At 54.7% G+C, this 5,562-nt stretch overlaps 1 long non-coding RNA gene across 1 annotated transcript; it reads right to left on the reverse strand.

Moving 5' to 3' along the window:
* Nucleotides 1–3,625: 3,625 nt before the first annotated feature.
* Nucleotides 3,626–5,325, reverse strand: LOC138848646 (uncharacterized). The gene is made up of 3 exons (XR_011386724.1): nucleotides 5,020–5,325; nucleotides 4,327–4,476; nucleotides 3,626–4,203 (listed from the first exon to the last, which is right to left on the reverse strand). It is a non-coding gene; the product is annotated as an uncharacterized lncRNA (long non-coding RNA).
* Between the last annotated feature and the right edge of the window lie 237 nt (nucleotides 5,326–5,562).

Here is a 5,562-nt window from a genome sequence, read left to right on the forward strand (position 1 = left end):
TCCTATCGCTCTGGCTTCCTTCTTTTCCTTCCACACGTTTCAGGAAGCTCTCTGGGCTCTCCGAGTGCTGAGTGCGCTCACTACCCACAGTTGTCTTCTCGGCCAGGATCTTGCCTGTTTGTTTTCCAAAGTGCCGAGAGCGTGCTGGGTCACTCTGCAGACCCTGCGGCTGGGCCGTGGTGCCATTCGCGGGCGTTCCTTTCCCAACAGCACCCGTGCTCTCCATGTGTGCAATAGCACCTTGCTGGTACTCACGCAGGTGCGAGGCCACAGGGACAGCTCCGCGTTCTCGAGGAGGCTGGAGAACCTGTACCGCGTGCCTCTCCTCTTTCCCTCTGTCTTCTCCATCTTGGCGAATTACTGGACGCTGGCGGGTCCAGCCAGGAGGCCCGAGGTGGGTGCTGATTAACAAGACGGGGAACCACTTGCTGGGATGCTGAGTGGTTCATTTTCCCAGCGTCCTGTGAAGATTCAAACCCATCAAGAAGCAGAAGCAGTAGTGACGTGGGCGGGCTTAAGCGAGGGCTAAAGACCCAGCTGTGCTGTTGTGATCGCCTGATCTGCTCTTGGAAAGAGATGACCCTTTGACCTTTAGATGGATTTGATGTGAACACCGCAGGAACTATTTGGAAATGCTGTGAAGGGTTCACTTTCGGGCATTCGCCTGGACCAGGGAGCGCTTTCTCCAGGCAGTTGGCTGTCTCTGTCTTTCTCCTCCCCAGGGTTGTTTCTCAGGCTCCCGGGGAAGGCATGGGTGCCCGGGGAAAGGATCTGGTGAGCGCCTTCCTCCCCCCAGAAAGAAGCCCTTCTCTGTGGCCCTGCAGTTTGTCCAGAAGGCTGGGGCAGCTGCCGGGCCACAGCCCCCGCCCTGCGCTGTGAGGTGATCGTGGCCTTGGTGCTGAGCCTGCATGGCCAAGGTTCATAGGAAGCTACACCCTGGGCTATTGTGCTGCCCTCCCTGAAGGCAAACCTCCTTCCCTTCCCACGAATGGCACCTTCCGCCATCTCTAGGTATTGTCTCGCTCCGCGTCCAGTTCCCAGAACTCCCTGGAGGATTCTCGTCCAGTTCCCAGAACTCCCTGGAGGATTCTCGACCAGTTCCCAGAACTCCCTGAAGGATTCTGGAGCCTCAAACAATGAGGCATCTCACTCGGGGCAAAAGCAGGAGCACAGGAGGCCCCAGAGCCCATGGGGACCTGATCCCATGAGTGCCCTTAATAGGGCTGTGCCTGTGACTGCCCATGTCTGAACCAAAGCTGCCCTGGGTTCTGACCATGTTGCCAAAAAGAGGGGTGGGCGGTGCTGTGCAGGTGCATTGGGTGCTGATCGGGGCCTCGTCTTAGAGGGCGTGGCAGGGTGCTGGGACTCCTGTGCTGTTACACACTCCCCTTTTCCTCTGTAGGCTAAGCTGCAAGGCTGCCTTTCACCAGGGTTCTGAGGTCAGGCAAGCTGGTGTGGGCACACGCCCTCCACACGCCTCTTCCTCCCGCACCCCGATGAGTCCCTGATGTCCTGGCCTCCGATTCATCATCTGGGTCTCCCAGCTCTCTGGGGACTAAGTGTGGGCTTCCCAGGAGGGTTCTACCATGCTGCCCTTCCCTGCTGTGCCCTCGGGTTCACACACACACTCGTGCATCGGCTGAGCGTGTGTATGCACGCACACACACGTATACTCTCATTCATGCACACACACACACACTCTTCACTGATTGGTGTTTTATTTCTCCAAAGCCAGCTTCTATCTGCTAACGGTGTGGGGAGCAACCAGACTAGACTGAGTTACTGGAATTAAGACTTATTCTATGCATCTGCTCTCCCACAATATGGCGCTGGGAGAGAAGTAAACAGCTTCCGCACAGCTGCCTCCAGTTCAGCTAATAAACTGTAGGACTTGCTCCTGATTGGAGGAGAGCAGCGTACTCGGCGTGTGGGCAGCCGAGTTGGGATTGGCAGAGGACTATAAAGGAGGAGAGAGACGGCATGCACCAGGAACATCTAAGGGGAACATCTACCTGAGGAACACCTGTGCAGCCCCCCGAGAAAGCCGGCCGGCGGTGTGCCGCTCCCCTGCGGAAGTGGGGAATGTGGCAGGGGGAACCGCCCTTCCACGGAGGTGGAAGGACCAGTAGCCAACCCGGGAAGAACCAGCAGCAAACCCGGGGAGGGCCGAGCAGACGAAAGAACAGCACAGGGTCTTGTGTCGTTCCTCCACGAAGAGGGGGAGCGACATAATAGTGCCGTGACTCGGATATGAAGCCTAGGCAGGGTTTAGTGTCGCTCCTCCACGAAAATGGGGAGCGACAAACGGGAGGCCGAGGAAGAGTGAGCCTTCCCTTCCAGGTAGCATTTCTCCATCTAAACCCTAATGAGTTGTTTCCTAACTTCAGAGGGATGGTAGGCAACCCAGAAGAACCAGAGTACCCTCCCTCGGGGCAGGTACAGGCTTCAGGGGGTGGAATCCGGGTTGGATCGAGCTCCTGCTTGCTCCTTGCCTGGAGACCCTGTGTTGTGAGCTGTCTCACGTTGGAACACACTCTGGAGGAGTGAGTCTAACGGGAATGGCACTAGCCAGGCAGGAGGCACAGGTCTGGGGGACAGGGGCAGAATTGTAGTGCCCACAGGTCACCCCAGTAGGTGTCTGTGTGTCTCATCTCCTCTGGAGGGTGCCTCCCCGACTCAGCAGGATTAATGGCTGGGAGCCCTTGGGAAGGGCCCGGAGCACCGAGGAGCACAGGTGCCCAGTGCTGTGGTTGCGATGTGGTTTGTCCCTGTTGGAATTTGATGGCCACGGTGATAGTGTTGGGAGATGAGGCCTATACAAGGTGATTGGGTTGTTAAGAGGGACTAATTCCTTTATTGCTGGATGGAATTAGCTACTCCAGAGGCAGGTTGTCACTAAAGGAAGCCGCTCCTGCACTCTGGCCCCCCGACATGTGCCGGTTGCCTTTCCGCCCTCTGCTGCCAGGCCCTCACCAGATGCTGGCTCGTGGACTCCCCAGCCCTCCCAGCCCCCAGAGCCATGAGCCAAAATTAACTTCTCTCCTTTGTAAGTGACCAAGTCTCATGTATACTGTCACAGGAGCAGGAAAGGAGCCAAGACACCCAGCGTGCGTGGGCCTTTCCAGCAGGCTGTATTTTTAGAAACATGACCTCATTTGGTCATTCGATCAATCGTGGCTGACCTGTGTCAGCTGTGGGAAGTGGAAGGGAAAGATGAGTATACCCGTGTTGCCAGAAGAGGAGACAGAGTCAGAGGCTGACGGACCACGGTCACCTCGGCACTGTGGTTCTCTGGTTTTGCCCGTTTGACAGCTGTGCCACGTTGCCTCCTACCACACATATTCCCAAAGTCCAGTTTTAATTTTCTACAATTTACAAATCTGGAAGAGGTCCTTTATGACTCTATAAAGACCATTTTCCTGACATGTTCTCCTGTGTCACATCAGCCACTTGGACTGGATTTTTCTGCATGGCATCCGCTTCCCACTTAATGCTTTTTGGAGAGGCCGTTGGTTTTCAAGCAGCCTGGGGTGTTGGCAGGACAGGTATTCTGTGCACTCCAGAGGAGCCCATGGGAGTTCCCAACTCACACACCTGGTTTGGGACCAGCATCCAGGTCTTCTCATTTTTTAAAAAAGATTTATTAGTTTATTTGAAAGGCAGAGTTACAGAGAGGAAGAGGCAGAGAGAGAGAATCTTCCATCTGCTGGTTCACCCCCTAAATGGCCACAACGGCTGGAGCAGGGCTGATCTGAAGCCAGGAGCCAGGCACTTCTTCCAGGTCTCCCATGTGGGTGCGGGAGCCCAGTGATCTGGGCCATCTTCTGCTGCTTTCCCAGGCACATTAGCAGGGAGCTGGATTGAAAGTAGAGCAGCCGGGACTTGAACTGGTGCCCATGTGGGATGCTGGCACTGCAGGCGACAGCTTTACCTGCTACACCATGGCTCTGGCCCCCGGGGTCTTCTCATCTTTAAGTCCAGCGAGGTCTCAGTGGCGTCAGGCTGCCCCTTCCCAAGGGGGCTCAGGAAGCACAAGCAAGTGCGACAGGAGCTGCCACACAGAGCTTCCGGGGAGCCGACTCCATGGAAACAGCAGAGAGGGGCTGTGTGTGTGAAATTCCTTCTGGACCTGTTATAGTTCTCAGTAGATGCTGATGAGCCACTGCCTGTTTTCATGGTGGGCCAGTCTTTATCATCTGCATCCTATTCAGAGAGACCAGAACAACTAAATCACAGAACAGCAGAAACAGAGAACCACAGAGTCTTCCTTCTAATTGAGCAGGAAATGGCTTGAGCGGGCTCAGTGTCCTGCTCAGGGCCTCCCACCTCGTGATGGGGAGAGAGGAGGTTCTACAGCCTCACGGTGAAGTTGTGGGCTTGGTTTTTGACCACGCACATCCACAGTCTGGAGCTTGGACCCCCTACGAGGGGAATGGTGTTGTCCCTTCAGTCCTCTGTTCTACTCTGAAGGAGACCCTGTGGGTGACAGTGAGGAAAGTAAAACAAAGTTGGCATCATGTTGGTTGCTCTCAACATGAAATCTGGGTTCCATTAGCTCCCCCCGATTCACTATAACCTGGAAAGAAAAAAAATCTCTACACTGCCCTTGACGGCTCTGTGTCCTCGCCCAGTGCACTCCATACATTGCAAGTTCCCATTTTTTCCTGGGAGCAGCTACTCCCTCCAAACACATTTTCTTTTCTTTTCAATGTCTTACTTATTTATTTATACTAGAGAGAGGGAGAGATACACAGAGAGAGATCTTCCATCTGCTGGTTCACTACCCAAATGGCCACAACAGCCAGGTCTGGGACAGGTTGAAGCAGCAGCCAGGAACTCCATCTGGCCCTCTGACACGAATGCAGGGGCCCAAGCCATTGGTCCATCTTCTGTTCCTTTCCCAAACACATAAGCAGGAAGCTGGATCTGAAGTGGAGTAGCTGGGACTTGAGCCAAGCACAATGCCACAATGCCAGCACCCCCCCACATACACACACAACACACACATTTTCTGAGCACCTGTTTCATCCCTCGGCCTGGGCTTGGCCAAGCCCTGCTCATCAAAGCAGCACAGATACCACTCCAGTTCTCAGGAAGCAGGTGGGTCGCTTCAAATGCTCACTCTTAGAATCCATTAATCCTGGTGAGTCCTAGGGATGTCCTAGAATCAGGTTCCCCCCGTCTTGTTCTGGATCCTGAGCTAAACTTCCCCAGCCTCCAAGCCTGAAGACCATTGCCTTCTTGTTTCCAGATGCCCACCGTGGCCTTCACATCTTGATGCATGAGAGCCTACGTGGTAGAGCCCATCCTTGTATTCTCCTGCCTGACTTGAGCACCTAACTTTATCCTGTATGGGGACAGGAAGCTGAATCATCAGACATCACCTCTGCTCTCAGGAATGCAGCTGGCTCCCAGCCTCTGCTCCCTGGCCGGGCCTGGGAGCATGGTTTTCCCCGTTCACTTGGAGCTGCCTTGGCTCTCTAAGTCTTATGCTTGTCTTTGCTTTGATGACATGTCAGTGTCTGCCTTTGACACTGACCCTTGGGTTCATGGTAGCTGCAT

The sequence above is a fragment of the Oryctolagus cuniculus genome, chromosome 2 (genome assembly GCF_964237555.1).
Source record: "Oryctolagus cuniculus chromosome 2, mOryCun1.1, whole genome shotgun sequence".
Classification (NCBI taxonomy): Eukaryota; Metazoa; Chordata; class Mammalia; order Lagomorpha; family Leporidae; genus Oryctolagus; species Oryctolagus cuniculus.